Below are 19755 nucleotides of genomic sequence, written 5' to 3' on the forward strand. Positions count from 1 at the left end.
CAGGAGGATCAATTTGTCACCCATGGAGATGTGGGACAAGGATGTCTCGAGGTTGGAATAAAAGCTCTCTTTAGCCTCATCTGTTGCATCGAGTGTAGGGGCATACGCACTGATGACGTGGGGATAGGATAATACGAAGAGTCATGAGGCGCTCGTTAACCCCACAGGGGAAGTCTTTGAGGCGGTAAGCCGACTCCATGAAGGCGGCGTTCTGCTTCTAGTTTCCCTTTCCAGAAGAAGGTGTAACCTCCACCATGTTCCTTCAACTGGCCTTCCCCTGCCCGTCGGGTCTTGCTTAGGGCGGCGATGGCAATGTCAAAATGTCTGAGTTCCCGGGCAACTATTGCAGTGTGGCATTCCGGCTTGTATCTGTTGGGATTGTCCATGAGTGTCCTGCCACTCCAGGTCCCGAACTCCATACTGACGAAGTGAAAGATGCCTGTGTGTGAGTTCTTCTAACGTGGGGTGGCCGCTGCACACCAGAAACCACACGGGCTTAGCTAAACAAGGTCTTGGTCCAGTGGCAAGGGGGTCCAAGACAACTGGAGACCAGGCACAGCTCTATAAGCCTAATTGCCTATGGCAAAGTGTTGGCCGGAAGCTCGATGCCGAGTAGCGCCATTGATGGTAGATGGCCCGAGGCTTGGTTGGGGGGCAGGCATTACGAAGGTGACTTCCAAAGTTATTTTAAAAGTTAAAAGTTGATAAAGATTCTCAATTTGTTTAAAAAGTTTTTAAGAGTTGTTAAAAAGTCGAAGATGTAAATCAATAATAGATTATAAAAGTTTCCCCAATTTAAAAGTTTCTAAAAGTTGTTAAAAAGTCAAAGATTTAGATTAATAATAGTTATTTAAAAGTATTTTGATCAAGAGTCTAAAATGCATGTTTTAAAAGTTCTCCCAAATTGTTTAATAAGTATCTGGGTGCATTGCTCAGTTGACTCTAAATCTGAGTCGATGCCGGGCCACCACAAATGGGATCTGGCTATAGCTTTCATCATTACTATGCCTGGGTAGGTACTGTGTAAGTCACATATGAACGTTTCCCTGCCTTTCTTAAGCAAAACCACGCGATTACCCCACAAAAGGCAGACCGCCTGTATGGACATTTCGTCTTTGAGCTGCTGGAACGGCTTGATCTCTTCATGCATCTCCGCTGGGACACTGGACCAGCTCCCATGGAGGACACAGTTTTTTTTACCAGTGTCAGTAAAGGATCCTGGCTGGTCCAGGTCCTGATCTGGTGGGCTGTAACTGGTGACTTTTCGTTTTCGAATGCATCTATCACCAAGAGTAAGTCTGCAGGCTGTGCTATTTCCATCCTGGTGCTGGGCAATGGTAGCTGACTGAGAGCATCAGCGCAGTTCTCTGTGCCTTGTCTGTGGCGGATTACATAGTTGTATGCAGACAACATGAGCACCCATCTTTGGATGCAGGCAGAGGCATTGGTGTTAATCTCTTTGCTCTCTGAGAATAGCAATATGAGCGGCTTATGGTCAGTTTCTAGCTCAAATTTGAGACCAAACAGATACTGGTGCATTTTTTTCACCCCGTAAGTGCACGCCATAGCTTCTTTTTCAATTCTGCTGTAGGCCCTTTCGGCCTTGGACAAACTTCTGGACGCATAGGCAATGCTCCCAATTCGTTAGCCTGTTGTAACACACACCCGACCCCGTATGATGACGCATCGCAAGCTAGCACAAATCATTTACATGGGTTAGACAGAACAAGCAGTTTGTTGAAACATAATAGATTTCTGGCTTTCTCAAAAGCAGCCTCTTGTGAATTCCCCCATACCCAGTCGTCTCCCTTGTGCAGTAGCACATGTAGGGGTTCTAGCAAGGTGCTTAACCAGGGTAGGAAATTACCGAAATAGTTGAGTAGTCCCAGGGACGACCGCAGCTCCGTCACGTTCTGTGGTCTCGCGCATTCTTGATGGCCTCCGTCTTGGTGTCGGTGGGTCTGATGCCGTCTGCCGCGATCCTTCTTCCCAAGAACTCGACCTCTGGTGCCATGAAAACATACTTCGAGCATTTCAACCTGAATCCCATGCAATCTAGCCGACTTAGAACCTCTTCCAGGTTCTACAAGTGTTCGATGGTGTCCCGACCTGTGACAGTATGTCGTCCTGGAAAACCACAGTGCGCGGATCCGACTATAGCAGGCTCTCCATGTTCCATTGGAAAATTGCCGCGGCCGAGCGAATCCCAAACGGGCATCTATTGTAGATGAACAGACCTTTTTGCGTGTTGATGCACGTGCGCCCTTTCGGAGATTCCTCTAGCTCCTGCGTCATGAAGGCCGAGGTCAGGTCCAAATTGGTGAACGTCTTTCCTCCAGCCAGGGTCGCAAATAGGTCATCTGCCTTGGGTAGCGGTTTCTGGTCCTGCAACGAAAAACGGTTAATTGTTACTTTATAGTCCCCACAAAATCTGACCGTGCCGTCGCCTTTGAGAACCGGAACAATTGGACTGGCCCACTCGTTGAACGCCACCGGCGTGATCATGCCTTCTCGCCTGTCCAGCTCAATTTCCACTTTCTCTCGCATCATATATGGCACCGCCGGTGCCTTGTGGTGAATTGGCCGTGTACCGGGAACCAAGTGGGTCTGCACCTTCGCCCCCAAGAAACTTCCAATGCCTGGCTCAAACAACGACAGGAACCTGCTCAGAACCTGGGCACATGAGGCGTCATCGACGGATGAAAGCGCTCGGATGTCGTCCCAGTTCCAGTGGATTTTTCCCAGTCAGCTTCTTCGAACAGTGTGGGGCCATCTCCTGGTACAATCCATAGTGGGAGTTTGTGCACTGCTCCATCATAGGAGACTTTTACTTATGCGCTGCTAATAACAGGGATCAGCTCTTTGGTGTAAGTTCTTAGCTTGGTATGAATGGGGCTAAGCTTGGGCCTGTGTGCCTTGTTGCACCACAGCTTGTCGAAGGCCTTTTTGCTCATGATAGACTGACTCGCACCCGTGTCCAGTTCCACGGATACTGGAATTCCATTCAGTTCAACTTTTAACATGATCGGTGGACATTTCGTGGCAAAGGTGTGTACCCTGTACAATTCTGCCTCCTCGGTTCAAGTCTCTAGTTCAGCGTGATCCACCATGGATCGATCTTCCTCTGCAACGTGATAGTTTGCAGGGTTTGCATCTCGTCTGCACATTTGCTGGAGGTGTCCCATTAATCCACAGCCTTTGCAAACATAGTGTTTGAAGTGGCATTGATGGGCTCGATGATCACCTCCTCAGCGCTTACATCAGTGAACTGCCTCGCATTAATGATTGATGGCGGACTCCGGGTCTTCGGACGTCTTGCAGCTGCCGGCATGTACGTTCTGCCATATGCATTCCTGCCTGAAAACGATGTTACTTTGTGTACGTTCCTCGCTGAAACCTCTTTATGCTGCGAAATTTGTTTGGTGTTATCGCTGGTGGACATAAATGCCTGGGCTATCGTTATGGCTTTGCTCAGATTCGGTGTTTCAACAGTCACTAGTTTGCGCAGGATAACCTCATGGCCAATGCCAAGCATAAAAAAGTCTCTTTGCATTTGCTCAAGGAATCCTTCAAATTCGCAATGTCTTGCAAGGCGCCATAGTTCGGCGACATAGCTCGCTACTTACTGGCCTTCAGACCGTTGACACGTGTAGAACCAATACCTTGCCATCAAAACGCTTTCCTTCGGATTTAGGTGCTCCCGGACCAGCGTACACAGTTCTTCATACGATTTGGTTGTTGGTTTCACCGGAGCTAGAAGATTCTTCATGAGGCCATAGGTTGCCCCACAGACGGTTAGGCAGATCACCCTTCGTTTGGCAGCATTCTCATCCTCTTCCAGCTTGTTGGCCACGAAGTATTGGTCCAGTCGCTCCACGAAGGCCTCCCAATCATCCCCTTCTGAGAATTTCTCCAGGATACCAACAGTTCTTTGCATTTTCACGTGGTTGTTCATTATCTCGTCGCTAATTGTTATGCTCATACTAAAGTGATACAACTGAGTACTGCATGCATTGAGTAAGTGTGACATTGGCTTCTTTACTTAAACTCCAGAGTGTTGGTACAGCCTGGGAGGCCTGCTTATATACAGTGCTCCCAAGAGATGCTGGGGTCCCTTGGGACTCCAACAGGTAGCCCCACTGGTGCTGCTATGATATAGGTTGCCAGGGATTACATACATAACAGGAGTGGAGTGGAGAATTAAAATGACAGGCGACCAGAAGCTCAGGGTCACACTTACGGACTGAATAGAGGTGTTCAGCAAACCGGTCACCCAATCTACGCGTGGTCTCCCTAATATAGAGGAGACTGCATCGTGAGCAGTGAATACAGTATACTAAATTGAAAGAAGTTCAAGTAAATCGTGGTTTCACCTGGAAGGAATATTTGGGGCCCTGGATAGTGGGAAGGGAGGAGGTAAAAGGCCAGGTGTCGCATCTCCTGCGCTTGTACGGGAAGGTGCTGTGGGAAGGGGTGGGGGTGCTGGGGATGACAGCAGAATGGACCAGGGTGTCGCGGAGGGAGTGTTCCCTTCGGAACGCTGAGAGGGGAGGGGAGGGGAAGATGTGATTGCTGGTGGGATCATGCTGGAGGTGGCAGAAATGGCGGAGGATGATCCGTTGAACTAGTCCAACTCGCTACACTTGTGCCTTCTCAATTCATTGAATTACATAGAATTTTACAGCACATAAACAGGCTATTCAGCCCAACAGGTCTATGTCAATGTTTATGCTTCACATGAGGCTCCTTTCATCTTCATTCTATTTGTATAGAATAGTTCTAGTTGTAGAAATATCCAACACCTTTCAATAGACACCATCCAGCTAACCCATTGTTAACCCCTTTGATTCTACTCTTGAGCTCAATGAACTCCATCAGTGACTGTCATTGCAATCTGCCAGAAACACACAGCCAACTCGGCAGCCCGTGTCCTAACTCGCACCAAGTCATGATCACCCATCACCCCTGTGCTCACTGACCGACATTGGCTCCCAGTTGAAATTCTCATCCTCGTTTACAAATCCCTCCATGGCCTCACTTTTCCCTATCTCTGTAATCCAATTTAGCCTCACAACCCCACAAGATGTCTGTGCTCCTCAAATTCTGCCCTCTTGAGCACCCCTGATTATAATCACTCAACCATCGGTGGCCATGCCTTCTGCTGCTTAGGCCCTAAACTCTGGAACTCCCTCCCTAAACCTCTCCGCCTCTCTACCTCTCTTTCCTCCTTTAAGATGCTCCTGAAAACCTACCTCTTTATCCAAGCTTTTGGTCATCTGCAATAATTTCTTCTTATGTGGCTCGATGTCAAATTTATCTGTTTTTTCTTTTAACACTGCTGTGAAGCACCTTGAGACGTTTTACTATGTTAAAGACGCTATATAAATAAAAGTTGCTGTTGTTGTTGTTGCTGTGGCAGTGGAAATCAGTTTTGCTACCAGGTAAAAACAATTCAAAAATCAGGCAATAATCTTACACTCAGGAAAAGCCCAAATAAAATTGACGTGTTTGCCGTATTTTCAAATTGTTCTAATTATTTCAAAGTAGCATTTTCCCAAGTTTCTTTTCACTAGTGTTATTATTTTGAAAAAAGCATTAACCAATTCACTGAGATTCCAGATTATATATCAATATCACTGATAGGCTGACGGGATTGGACAGGTTAGATGCAGGAAGGATGTTGGGGAAATCCAGAACCAGGGTTCACAGTCGAAGGATAAGGGGTAAGCCATTTAGGACTGAGATGAGGAGAAACTTCTTCACTCAGCGAGTTGTTAACCTGTGGAATTCTCTACCGCAGAGAGTTGTTGAGGTCAGCTCGTTAGATATTTTCATAGGGAGTTAGACGTGGCCCTTACGGCTAAAGGGATCAAGGGGTATGGAGAGAAAGCAGGAATGGGTTACTGAAGTTGCATGATCAGCCATGATCTTATTGAATGGTGGTGCAGGCCTACTTCTGCACCTATTTTCTATGTTTCTATGGGCCCAAGTTTTGAGCCGCGTCTAGAACGGCGCAGTCCCGACCTGGACGCCTGTTTTTCGTGCCACAAAGTGCACCTAAAAAAACCCTCCAGATTCTCCACCTCCCTGCAGGTCCTCTGGCCCTCGGCGCAGCGCAGCAGGAGCTGTAGGGGGCGGAGCCAGGTCCCTGCGCTGAAAACAGTGCCAGGACCTCTGCACATGTGCGCTACAGTGGGCGCGCATGTGCAGTAGCTCCAGGCGCCCAAAACTGTGTGGGAGGGGCCGAAGCACGCAGCCCCTAGCCCTGGCCGAATGGCCTCACTGGGGCTGCGTGCATAAGGCTCCTCCCACGGCCAGCTCCTGCTTCCTCCCGACCCGACTCGACTCCCGCTTCCCGCCTCCGGACCGGACCCGACACTGACCTGACTCCCGCTTCCCCCCCACCCCCGGACCCGACCCGACTCCCGCTCCCCGCCCCCGCCCCGGACTGGACCGGACCCGACACCGACCCTGACCCGACTCCCGCTCCCCACCCCCCCCCCGCCCCCGGACTGGATCCGACCTGACCTCCCTCCCCCAGACCTGACCTCCCTCTCCCTCCCTTCCCCCGACCTGAACCGAACCGACCTTCCTCCCACCACCCCCCCGACCCGCGCTCCCCCTGACCCGACCCAATGCCACCTACCTGTAAATCTGGTGCTGGGGACGGGCCCTGCCCGAAGTCTCGGGCCCGGCCCATTCAGCCCACCCCAATCTCCTTCCCCCCCCAATCTCCTTCCCCCCCAATCTCCTTCCCCCCCCAATCTCCTTCCCCCCCCACAATCTCCTCTCCCCCAATCTCCTCCCCCCAATCTCCTTTCCCCCCCATCTCCTTCCCCCCGCCATCTCCTTCCCCCATCTCCTTTCTCCCACTTCTCCCCTTTATCCCCTTCTCTCCCCCTCCCCCCTTCTCCCCCCTCCCCCTTCTCCCCCCTCCCCATTCTCCCCCATCCCTCCCCTTCTCCCCCATCCCTCCCCCTTCCCTCCCTCTGCTGCCCCCCTCTCTCCCTCAACCCCCCTCCTCCCCCTCCCCTCGCTGTCAGAAACACAGACACTGACAGACAGAGAATGAGAGACACACACAGACAGACAGAGAGATAGAGACACTGACAGAGACACACTGGGGGGGGGGGCATCCCAGCACGCTGTTGGAGAGCTCCCGGTGCTGCAGTCGGTAAGTAGAAAATGTTTTATTTATTGATTTTTTTAAATTATTTCTTATTAATTTTTTTTGATTGATTTATTGGTTGATTTATTGATATATTTATCATTTATTATTGATGATGGCTCTTTATTTGTAAAATTGAAGTGTTTAATGTTTGTAAACTTCCCTTTAAACCCCCCCCCCCCCCCCCATCATTACCTGCGCCTGATTTGTAACCTACGCCTGATTTTCTAAAGTGTAGACAAGGTTTTTTCGAGCGTACAAAAATCTTCACTTACTCCATTCTAAATTAGTTTGGAGTAAGTTTTCACTCACGAAACTTTGAAATCAGGCGTAAGTGGCCGGACACGCCCCCTTTTGAAAAAAAAATTCTGTTCCAAAGTGAAACTGTTCTCACTGACTAGAACTGGAGCAAACTAAATGACGAGAATTCCGATTTCTAAGATACTCCGTTCTACACCAGTTGTTCCTAAAAATCAGGAGCATATCATGTGGAAACTTGGGGCCAATGTTTCTATATTTCAATTCATGACAAATTCATAGTTCGTGAAAAAAAATCATGTGGCTTTAATTTAGTTTTGCTCAGGAACATTCAAACACTGCCAAGACTAACACATTGTTTGCTAAAGGAAATAAATGGAAAAATAATGTCTCTATTAAATTAAACAGGAAAAGATCCATCCAGAGCTCATCTTAAAAGAGAGCCACTCAGTGTATTATTGTTTGATGGCCAAATGCCCACTTTGACTAAATGACATACATGTTTACATGAAATAAAAATAGAAAATGCTGGAAATACTCAGCAGGTCAGGCAGCATCTGTGAAGAGAGAAACAGAGTTAACATTTCAGGCCTGATGAAAGGTCATCGACCTGAAACATTAACTATATTTTTCTCTCAACAGATGCCGCCTGACCTTCTCATTATTTCCGGCATTGTCTGTTTTTATTTCAAATTTCCAACATCTGCAATACTTGTGTAATGAGAAAGGACGAATTAACAATCTTGTTCTGCGAGGCCCCTTGGGGAAGAGTGACCATAATATGGTAGAATACTTTATTAAGATGGAGAGTGACACAGTTAATTCAGAGACTAGCGTCCTGAACTTAAGGAAAGGTAACTTCAATGGTATGAGATGTGAATTGGCTAGAATAGACTGGCGAATGTAACTTAAAGGGTTGACGGTGGATAGGCAATGGCAAACATTTAAAGATCACATGGATGAACTTCAACAATTGTACATCCCTGACTGGAGTAAAAATAAAACGGGGAAGGTGGTTCAACCGTGGCAAACAAGGAAAATTAAGGATAGTGTTAAATCCAAGGAAGAGGCATATAAATTGGCCAGAAAAAGCAGCAAACCTGAGGACTGGGAGAATTTTGTAATACAGCAGAGGAGGACAAAGGGTTTAATTAGGAGGGGGGAAATAAAGTATGAGAGGAAGCTTGCTGGGAACATAAAAACTGACCGCAAAAGCTTCTATAGATATGTGAAGAGAAAAAGATTAGTAAAAACAAACGTAGGTCCCTTGCAGTCAGATTCAGGTGAATTTATAATGGGGAACAAAGAAATGGCGGACCAGTGAAACAAATATTTTGGTTCTGTTTTCACGAAGGAAGACACAAATAATCTTCCAGAAATACTAGGGGACCGAGGGGCTAGTGAGAAGGAGGAACTAAAGGAAATCCTTATTAAGCGGGAAATTGAGTTAGGGAAATTAATGGGATTGAAGGCCAATTAATCTCCGGGGCCTGATAGTCTGCATCCCAGAGTACTTAAGGAAGTGGCCCTAGAAATAGTGGATGCATTGGTGATCATTTTCCAACAGTCTATCGACTCTGGATCAGTTCCTATGCACTGGAGGGTAGCTAATCTAACACCACTTTTTAAGAAAGGAGGGAGAGAGAAAATGGGTAATTATAGACCGGTTAGCCTGACACCAGTAGTGGGCAAAATGTTGGAATCAATTATTAAAGATGAAATAGCGGCACATTTGGAAAGCAGTGACAGGATCGGTCCAAGTCAGCAAGGATGTATGAAAGGGAAATGCTGCTTGACAAATCTTCTGGAGTTTTTTGAGGATGTAACGTAGAGTGGACAAGGGAGAATCAGTGGATGTGTTGTATTTTGGACTTTCAAAAGGCTTTTGACAAGGTCCCACACATTAGATTGGTGTGCAAAATTAAAGCACGTGGTATTGGGGGTAATGTACTGACGTGGATGGGGAATTGGTTGGCAGACAGGAAGCAGAGAGTCGGGATAAACGGGTCCTTTTCAGAATGGCAGGCAGTGACTAGTGGGGTGCTGCAGGTCTCAGTGATGGGACCCCAGCTGTTTACAATATACATTAATGATTTGGATGATGGAATTGAGTGTAATATCTCCAAGTTTGCAGATGACGTTAAGCTGGGTGGCGATGTGAGCTGTGAGGAGGACACTAAAAGGCTGCAGGGGTGACTTGGACAGGTTAGGTGAGTGAGAAAATGCATGGCAGATGCAGTATAATGTGGATAAATGTGAAGTTATCCACTTTGGTGGCAAAAACACGAAGGCAGAATATTATCTGAATGGTGGCAGATTAGGAAAAGGGGAGGTGCAACGAGACCTGGGTGTCATGTTACATCAGTCATTGAAAGCTGGCATGCAGGTACAGCAGGCGGTGAAGAAGGCAAATGGTATGTTGGCCTTCATAGCTTGAAGATTTGAGTATAGGAGCAGGGAGATCTTACTGCAGTTGTACAAGGCCTTAGTGAGGCCTCACCTGGAATATTGTGTTCAGTTTTGGTCTCCTAATCTGAGGAAGGACGTTCTTGCTATTGAAGGAGTGCAGCAAAGGTTCGCCAGACTGATTCCCGGGATGGCAGGACTGACATATGAGGAGAGACTGGATCGACTGGGCCTGTATTCACTGGAGTTTAGAAGGATGAGAGGGGATCTCATAAAAACATATAAAATTCTGACGGGACTGGACAGGTTAGATGCAGGATGAATGTTCCCGATGTTGGGGATGTCCAGAACCAGGGGACATAATCTAAGGATAAGGGGTAAACCATTTAGTACTGAGATGAGGAGAAACTTCTTCACTCAGAGAGTTGTTAACCTGTGGAATTCCCTGCTGCAGAGAGTTGTTGATGCCAGTTCATTGGATATATTCAAGAGAGAGTTAGATATGGCCCTTATGGCTAAAGGGATCAAGGGGTATGGAGACAAAGCAGGAAAGGGGTACTGAGGTGAATGATCAGCCATGATCTTATTGAATGGTGGTGCAGGCTCGAAGGGCCGAATGGCCTACTCCTGCACCTATTTTCTGTGTTTCTATGTTTCTGTGTTTGCTTTTCTATACATGTTTATGTGATAGTTTTTATTCTCATCATGAGGCAAAGTCATGATTTAATCACAGGATCTCTTATGTGATTAGCAAGTCAGGGCAAAAATGCAAATGTTCTGCAAAATGTCACATTCTTTGTGTCTGGCATGAAAAAGGGATAGGTCAGCACGTCAGCAATATATAACTGTACGCATCAAATTCAAAATCCTCAATTTTCTCTCATGCTGTTCTTCCCTACTTGGGAAACTTTCCAACCAGTTCTTCTGCAATTCTCACTGTGGTGTGTGACTTAAAGGTGATAGCACTGATTAACATACCTTCAAGGTCCACCTCCACTTGAGTCTAATGCCACACTTTGAAGTGAATCTTAAATCACCGGCACACAACAAACAATTCAGGTTAGAAGCTGCAGCTTGCTCCTGCATTAGACAAATCATGAAGTGGGTGATCTGCTTTACTCCCAACTATACTCAACAGACAACAATTTTCATGCTTTGAATTCCTCCAGACAGTCTGTTTTGAAACACAAATCTGCTTTCTCTAAATTTCCCTGTCATTTATGTGTGAAAACAAGCCTTTACTTACAGCACAGCATGTAATCAATCTCAGTTAAAGGTTCTTTCCCACATGTTGTGCACATATTTCCATTAGCTCTCTAAGGGACCACATTTTCAACCTAGATATGATACTGTATTTTAGTTGTTAATTGGTTTTCTAACGCTTCCCAGCTAACTCTGTTACAATTCTTGACTTGATTGGGTTGGAAATAGCTAGCAATACTGTTCTGAGGAGGAAAGCGAAACAAAGATGTAGCACGTCCCTCATTTAAACTTTCAAGAGACACTGCAAATGAAGATATTTTGGTGCTTCTTTTGCTGTGTAACTTCACTTGCTCGGGGATATTGATGGTCCAGTGATATCTTACTTTAAAACTTTTAAATGAACCACAACAAATGCCATTGTCTAAAATCAGGTGTGCAGGGGATGGGACATCGGCGGCACACGGCTGTTCACGTGGTCATGGAGGAGATAGGAGAGGCTCTGGTCACAGCTTTTAAATGTCTTAAATATGCAAATTGTAGTGTGTGAGAAGAGAATGGCTAATGTAACATCCTTGTTTAAAACAGGAGGGAAGGATAAATTGGATAACTATCGACCAGTTTGTTTAGTAACAGTTGTGGGCAAACACTTAGGAGTAAAATTTAACTTTTGGTGGTGGCAGAAAACAGATGGTAGCTGATTGGCTCACGAGATACACCCTGCCCAATTTTTCTTTCCGTTTGTTTTCTATCCCTGTCGAAAATTAAAATTACCCCCTTAGAATCCTTAATTTGAGATGAAATGATTAGGTACGGTGACTGATTGGATAGATGAAGTAATGCAGTCCATGTAGAGGGAGAATATCCATGGGGTCTTCTGATCTCCTACTGTAACTTTGGCATAACCCCCAGAGAAAGGTATAATCAACCATTTGTTTCCATTTTTAGCACTTGTGCCATTTCTCCAGGGATTCTACCAATTTTCAGCTAAACGTACAGCAGGAGATCAAGAGAACCCCAACAGAAGTTCCAGACAGTGGAGTTTATGGATTTTCAGAAGGCATCAGAAGGCTTCAATTGTATGGTATAGTAGGAAATGTAGAAACATGAATAAAATGTTGGATGATAACAACCAGGCTATACCTTTCCACCATCTCTCTTAAACTTTCTACTTCCATGTGCTGTCAGACTGTTTATCCAATATCCAGCCTTGGATGAACCACAGTTTCCTCCAATTAAACATTGGGAAGACATAAGCCAGCACCTTGGCCCTTGACATAAACTCCACAGACTAGAAATGGTATTGCCCATTTTGAGGCGGTAAGCCCGGCTGGTCAGTAAGTGTAGCGCCTGGTGAAAGATAACGCCGTCTACCGCAAAATTCGGTATCAGCACCCCAGGAGGGAAATGGAGAAGTAAATTAGGCGTTGCACAATTCTTAGGGCAGTGAAGCCTAAAATCATTGCGATAAATTCCCAGAGCAAACGTGATGAGGCAATGGTTATTAGACATTCCAGTGACAGCCGCTTCGAAAAGGGAAGGGAAAATGACCCTGCGCAGGCGCACTTTCACCATCGCAGTCTGGTCAGAGCGGCAACGTGGATGAAGGTGGAGCTCGGCAGCATGCCCACCAATTTTACAATGCGGAACTGGAGGCTTTAATATAGACTGTGGAGAGGCGAATGGATGTCCTGGAGTCTGAGAATGACAGGAGGCCACCGCCTAGAGTTTTCAGATGTTTGTGGAGGAAGGTGGCACAGCACGTGTCGGCAAGGAGCACGGTGCCCAGAACTGCGACACAATGTCACAAGAAGTTCAACAATCTCACTCAGGTCGTCAGGGTGAGTACCCTTCCTATTAACCTTACAATGCCATAATGTGAACCTCACTGTCTCACACAATGTCCAGTCTGTGTAGTACCTGCTCCTTCACTGTGTGTACCAGCCCATGCTCTTCGTTGCTGGAGAGATGTGCAAAGTTCCGCCTCAGTTCAGCACCCATACCCTGGGCCTCCATGCATAGCTCTCCTTCTTGATCCCTACCCAGCCCCACCCCTCCACTTACTACCTTTGCACTCTTTATATGCGTTTGCAAAACTCAGCCTTACCCTTAATCTTAGCTGGTAGCCCCCAAGTCCCACCGTTCATGCAGCCACTCTGCGCAGCTACTGAGAGTCAAATGGCCATCTGCACACTTCCGTACAGTAGCAGCTATTCAACTCTGCAAGGCTCATGTGGCAGACGATTAGCTGCACACTTACTCACACCTTCTTCTGTTTGTTATTGCAGGCGAAACTGGCTCACAACCGGAGAGAACAGCTGCGGACTGGAGGAGGGGAGCCTGATCCCCACGCCCTCACGGAGGTGGACGAGTGAGTGGCCGCTCTCATGGGTGCACGTGGGTGAGGTTGCGATCGGGGAAGCCGAGCCCCCTCTTATATGAGACCATTTACCCCCAAAACCACATGCCTTTCCCACTTTACATATAAATGTCCTATGTCACCTCCTTCTTCCCTTCATGCCCCCTTCCCTGTGCTTATAGATAATGAGCCAGAAACGCAACAGCCTGACCATGAGACGTCCACCTCCAATGACGGGGGAGACGAGGAAGATGGGGACGACAGTTCTGCGCCACTCTGGCAGGATCCATCTGCTGCAGACACTGGGGACACCACCTCAGTGGACGCCCCGATCTTTCTGTGGTTTGACCAGCCTGAGGTTCCTGGACCCAGTGACCTGCAGCAATACCCAGCGTGAGGTGAAGTTCGGGGGCCAGCTCCCCGGAGGGTGAGTCGGCACCTGAGTCCTGTTGAGCATGACTCAGATGTGGACCTGGATTTGGAGGCTATGGTGACAGAGTCTTGACATAATATGGTTCGTGGGAGCTGGTCTTGCATTTCATACGGGAGGGGCATTTGTATATATATTTGTTATGTGTGAAGAGAGAGAGTCAGACTGAATACTGTGAGCTCAAAGTAAAGTGTGACCTTAGTCTTTTATTGCAGGTCTCCAGAGTGCCTCTCCAACCTGTGAGGCCTCCTTAAATACCTGTGCTCCCAAGGGATTATGGGATCCCTTGAGACTCCAGTGGATGAGCTCTCTGGTAGCTGTACAGAGTATATACAAGATTACATATATAACAACTTTCATGAAGTTGCTTGTGTATTATTCTGTTTCAAGGGGCATTTGTTACATTCTTTATTAGTTGCTGGTGAAGGGTTATTGGTGTGCTGCTTGAGGGCACGCTCTTGTTAGTGATAATAAAGTGTTGATTTGACCGTTTGCATTGCCCTCATGTGTATTAATTGAGAATTTCACAGAGCTACGCCATGAGTCTAGCACATAGTAATGTGCCTACGAGGCCCAGTCATCATCTGATTGTTGATTCATCGGAATCAATACAGGGTGAGGCGCTGATGTGTGACCTTTGCAGCAGCAGCATTGGCACGGTGCCTTGTCCGTGGTTACTGATCCTCCATCCTCCTCCTCATCTGCCTCGCCATGTTGTGCATTGTCATACTCCTCTTCCTCTTCTTCCTCCTGAGTTAGAGCTGCAATCCCCAGTGGCAATGCCTGGGCCCTCATGATGGCGAGGTTGTGCAGCATGCAGCAGACCACAATGAAGAGCGAGACTTGATGAGGCTGCCTCCAGAGCAGTCAAGGCATTGGAAACACTGCTTTAGCAACCCAATAGTCTTCTCTGTGAGGTGGCCACATGGCTCTCGTTGTATCGATGCTCAGCAAGGGTGTTGGAATTGGGGAGGGGTATCATGAGCCAGGTGGTTCAACCATTGCCTTTGTCGCCGAGTAGCCAGCCACGACCTTCATGTGGTGGCTGGAAGAGTTGTGGCACAGTGCTCTCCCGCAGGATGAAAGCATCATGTGCCCTGCCAGGATAGCGGGCATTCACAGCGAGGATGTGCTGCCAGGATAGCGGGCATTCACAGCAAGGATGAACTACCAGAATAGCGGGCATTCACAGCGAGGATGAGCTACCAGGATAGCAGGCATTCACAGCGAGAATGCGCTGCTAGGATAACGGGCATTCACAGCGAGGATGCACTGCGTGTAGTCGCACACCAACTATACATCGAGGTAGTAGTAGACCTTGCAATTGCGAAACACCTACGCATTCTGGTGTGGTGCACTCAATGCCACGTGGGTGCAACCAATGGCGCCCTGAACCATCGGAAAGCCACTATCCTGGTGAACCCACATGACTGTTCTAATGTTCTCCCTCGTCATGGGAAACTTTATGTAGTCCATTTTTCTGCGGTAGAGAAAGTCTGTGGCCTTGCAGATGCAGCAAGAAGCAACAAATTGCGGCATGTTGCAGATGTCCCCTGCTGCAGCCTGGAAGGAGCTGGAGGCATAGAAACTGAGTGCCATAGTGACCTTTATTGCGATGAAACATAGAAACATAGAAAATAGGTGCAGGAGTAGGCCATTCGGCCCTTCGAGCCTGCACCACCATTCAATAAGGTCATGGCTGATCATTCACCTCAGTACCCCTTTCCTGCTTTCTCTCCATACCCCTTGATCCCTTTAGCCATAAGGGCCATATCTAACTCCCTCTTGAATATATCTGATGGACAGCGAATTCCTGGTCCTGATATCAGCCTCCAGGTGTGGCTGCAGGAGATGGCATAGCTCGGTGACGACCTCTTTGCGGAACTGCAGCCTTCTAACACACTTCCACAGACATGTCTAGGTATGAGAAGTGCTCCCGATAAACCCATGGGGGCTAAGGCCTTCTGTCCCGATGTCTGTGGGGTCTCCTCATTCATGGCCCCACATTCCCAATTTCTCTTCCCTGTAGACGCCGCCTACGAATAGCTTGGAGGAGGCAACGGTGATGTGTTAGTACTGCACCCATGTAAATGCACACCTAAAATCGCTACTTAACTGTAACTTTGATGACAATCTGCTTCAGAAATCCCAGAGATGCACGCACTGTGCTACGTGGGAACATAGCACTGACTGTGAACTCTGAGTAATCCGGTTATTCCTACCTTTAAATATCCACCCGACATCGCCCATAGAAGCTGGGACCGCCTGCTTTCTCTGGCATGTTCAGCGGCTGTTGGTAAGTGAGGTGCACAAACCTAAGTCCGGGCCACTAGCAGGGCATTGCACACGTATTGATGTCATGATCTGGCTGGCGTTAGAGGGCAAGGCGATAACGTTTAGAGCCGCCAGTACACGTGAACTGAATTTCGTGGGCGGGCGCCACTAAAATCTTCGCCGCCGGGCATTAAGCCATGTGCAACGCATTACCGCCTCTCCGGGGCGCAAACGGGAGGCCAAGCCCAACTGAATTTCTCACCCCATATTCTTATCACCAACTCCCTTTCACCAGCCACTGATTCAGGCTGAACCTCTATTCATCACCGTAGCATCCTATTTGACCCCGAGCTGAACTTCCAACTCTATTAACTTCTCTATCACAAAGAATGTCTGCTTCTACCTCCATAACATCACCTGCCTCTGCTCCTACCTCAGCCCATTTGCCACTGAAATGCTCATCTTTGCCTTTGTCACCTCCACACTCAACTATTACACATCTCTCTTGGCTGGTCTGCCAACCCCAACCTTTGCTCTTGCCTTCAGCCATCTAAACCCCATGCTCTAGAAAACCCTTCCTAAACTCCTCTGCCTCTCCACCTCCTTCTCCTCCTTTTAAACTACCTTTAATACCCACCTCTTTGACTTAGCGTTTGATCATCCTTCATAATATCTCCTTCTTTAGCTCTGCATCCATTTTATTCCTCATGCCTCTGAGCTGACTTGGGACATTTTTCTGTATTAAAGATGCAATATAAATGCAAATTGCTGTTGTTGGTGGTAGAGCAGAGATAAAAAGGGGAGAATTAAGAAAGGTTTTAAAAATTATGATGGCTTTTAATGGAATCATTAGCAAACGATATTTCCTCACTTGGGAAGGCAATGATTAGGGAGTCATCAATTTAAAATTGTCACTGTGAAAGTGAGGGGAGAGGTTAGCAAAATATACTTATGCTGAGAGTTTGTCGGCTATGAAATACTTTATCAGTCAAAATGGTTAAGGTAGAGACCCTTGCATCTTTTAAGGGAAAATTGAAGCAGAAGGTGCAAGGTTATGGTGAGAGAATGGAGCAGTGGGATTAGTTTTGGATTGATTGAGAAAACACCTGACACAAGCACAACAGGATGAATGGCCTCCTTCTGTGCTGTAAACTGCTATCGTTCTGTGGTTCTAAGGGCAGTTATGATGAATGATGCCGATAACACGTGATAATCCTTTGGATGAATGGGATGAGTATGGCCAGCTAGCAATGCCCACTTAAACAGTCATGAAATATTGAACCAAGGCTATGTCTGCTTGATCCAGCAGTCTAGGTGAACACCCAGAGAGTGGTTGGAACATGGAACTCGCTACCACAAGGAGTAGTTGAGGTGGATAGCATAGATGCATTCAAGGAGAAGCTAGGTAAACACATGAGGGAGAAAGGAATAGCAGGATATGCTGATTGGGTTAGACAAAAAGGGGTGGGAGGAGACTCGTGTGGAGCATAAACACCAGCATAGACCAATTGGGCTGAATGGCCTGTTTCTGTGCTCTTAATATTTTGAAATTCAGATCTGACAATGTTATTCAAAGGACCGTAGGGAGTTTTGTTAATGTCACTAACATTCTCCCTCAACCAACAGATTGATAGGAAATGTGATTGGTCAAAATCGGGCAGGCTAAGTAACAGATGTTATGACTTGGATAAAGAGTCAGACTAGATACTGCAAGCTCAAGTAGATGTGACCGTAGTCCTTTATTACAGATCTCAGAGTGCCTCTCCAGCCTGTGAGGCCTCCTTATATACAGGTGCTCCCAAGGGATTGTGGGATCACTTGGAACTCCAGGGGATAAGCCCTCTGGTGATTAGACATGGTATTTACAGGTTTACATACATAAAAACACTCCCTCTGAAAGTCAATAGTGTAACTATTTACAATGTGAGTCAATCTGGAGTCTTCCTTGCCCTGGTTGATTGTCTCGGTGCAAATGCTGATGTTGGTGAGTTGTTTGTTGGGCCTTCGCTGGGCTGCTGTGCAGCTGGCCTTGCTGGACTGCTGGGGGTGGTGAGCCTTGCTGGGCTGCTGCGAGTGATGGGTTCTGCTTCGTGGTCAACCGCAGGGTCGGTTGCCACTTGTGTGTGAGTCGGAGGGTCGAAAAAGGTAGTCTATTGTGGGTTGTTCTGGATAGTCCGTACATCTGAGTTGGTTTGGTCCAAGTGTTTTCTGCAGGTGAGTCCATTTGCGAGTTTGACCACAAACACCCTACTCCCCGCTTTGGCCAAAACAGTGCCAGCAATCCACTTGGGACCTTGTCCATAGTTCAACACAAAAACAGGATCATTTACTTCAATTTCGCATGACACATTTGCGCGATCATGATATCTATTCTGTTGAAGCCGCCTGCTCTCTACCTGTTCGTGTAGATCAGGGTGGTCTTAAGTGCCCTTTTCATGAGCAATTCAGCGGGAGGGACTCCGGTGAGCAAGTGGGGTCTTGTGCGGTAACTAAGCAGGACTCGGGATAAGCGAGTCTGCAGTGAACCTTCAGTTACCCTTTTCAAGCTCTGCTTGATTATTTGAACTGTTTGTTCTGCCTGACTGTTGGACGCTGGCTTAAATGGGGCAGATGTGATATGTTTGATCCCATTGCGGGTCATGAATTCCTTGAATTCGGTAGTGGTAAAGCACGGCCCATTGTCACTTACAAGGACATCAGGTAGGCCATGCGTGGCAAACATGGCCACTAAGAACATTTTTCCCAAGTATGGGCCTGCATAGTCGACATGAATCCTAGACCACGGTTTGGAGGGCCAAGACCATAAACTTCGTGGTACCTCCCTGAGTGCATTGCTTAACTGGGAACATGTATTACATTTGTGCACACAGTACTCTAAGTCTGCATCGATACTGGCCCACCACAAGTGGGATCTGGCTATCGCTTTCATCATTACAATGCCTGGGTGGGTACTGTGGAGATCACTAATGAAAGTGTCCCTGCTCTTTCTTGGCACAACCACCCGATTACCCCATAGGAGGCAGTCTGCCTATATAGACATTTCGTTCTCACGCCGCTGGTACGGCTTTCTTTCTTCCTGCATCTCTAATAGGACATTAGACCAACTCCCGTGCAGCACAAAGTTTTTTACTAAGGAAAGTAAGGTGTCCTGGCTCGTCCAGGTTATAATCTGTCGGGTGATAACAGGTGACTGCTTACTCTCGAATGCTTCCATTAACATAACTAAATCTGCAGGCTGTGCCATCTCCACCCCAGTGATGGGCAATGGTAGCCTACTGAGAGCATCGGCACAGTTTTCTGTGCCTGGCCTGTGGTGGATGGCATAGTTGTATGCAGACAACGAGCGCCCATCTCTGGATGCGGGCCGATGCATTCGTATTTATCCCGTTATTTTCAGAGAAGAGGAATATAAGCGGCTTATGGTCAGTTTCCAATTCAAATTTGAGCCCGAACAGATATTGATCCATTTTCTTTACCCCATAAACACACACTAACGCTTCTTTTTCGATCATATTGTAGGCCCTCTCGGCCTTAGACAGACTTCTGGATGCATAAGCAACTGGTTGCAATTTCCCAAATTCATTGGTTTGTTGCAATATTCACCTGAACCCGTATGACGTTGCATCACATGCTTGTACCAAATGTTTACATGGATCGTAC

This window comes from Pristiophorus japonicus, chromosome 7 (genome assembly GCF_044704955.1).
Source record: "Pristiophorus japonicus isolate sPriJap1 chromosome 7, sPriJap1.hap1, whole genome shotgun sequence".
Lineage (NCBI taxonomy): Eukaryota > Metazoa > Chordata > Chondrichthyes > Pristiophoridae > Pristiophorus > Pristiophorus japonicus.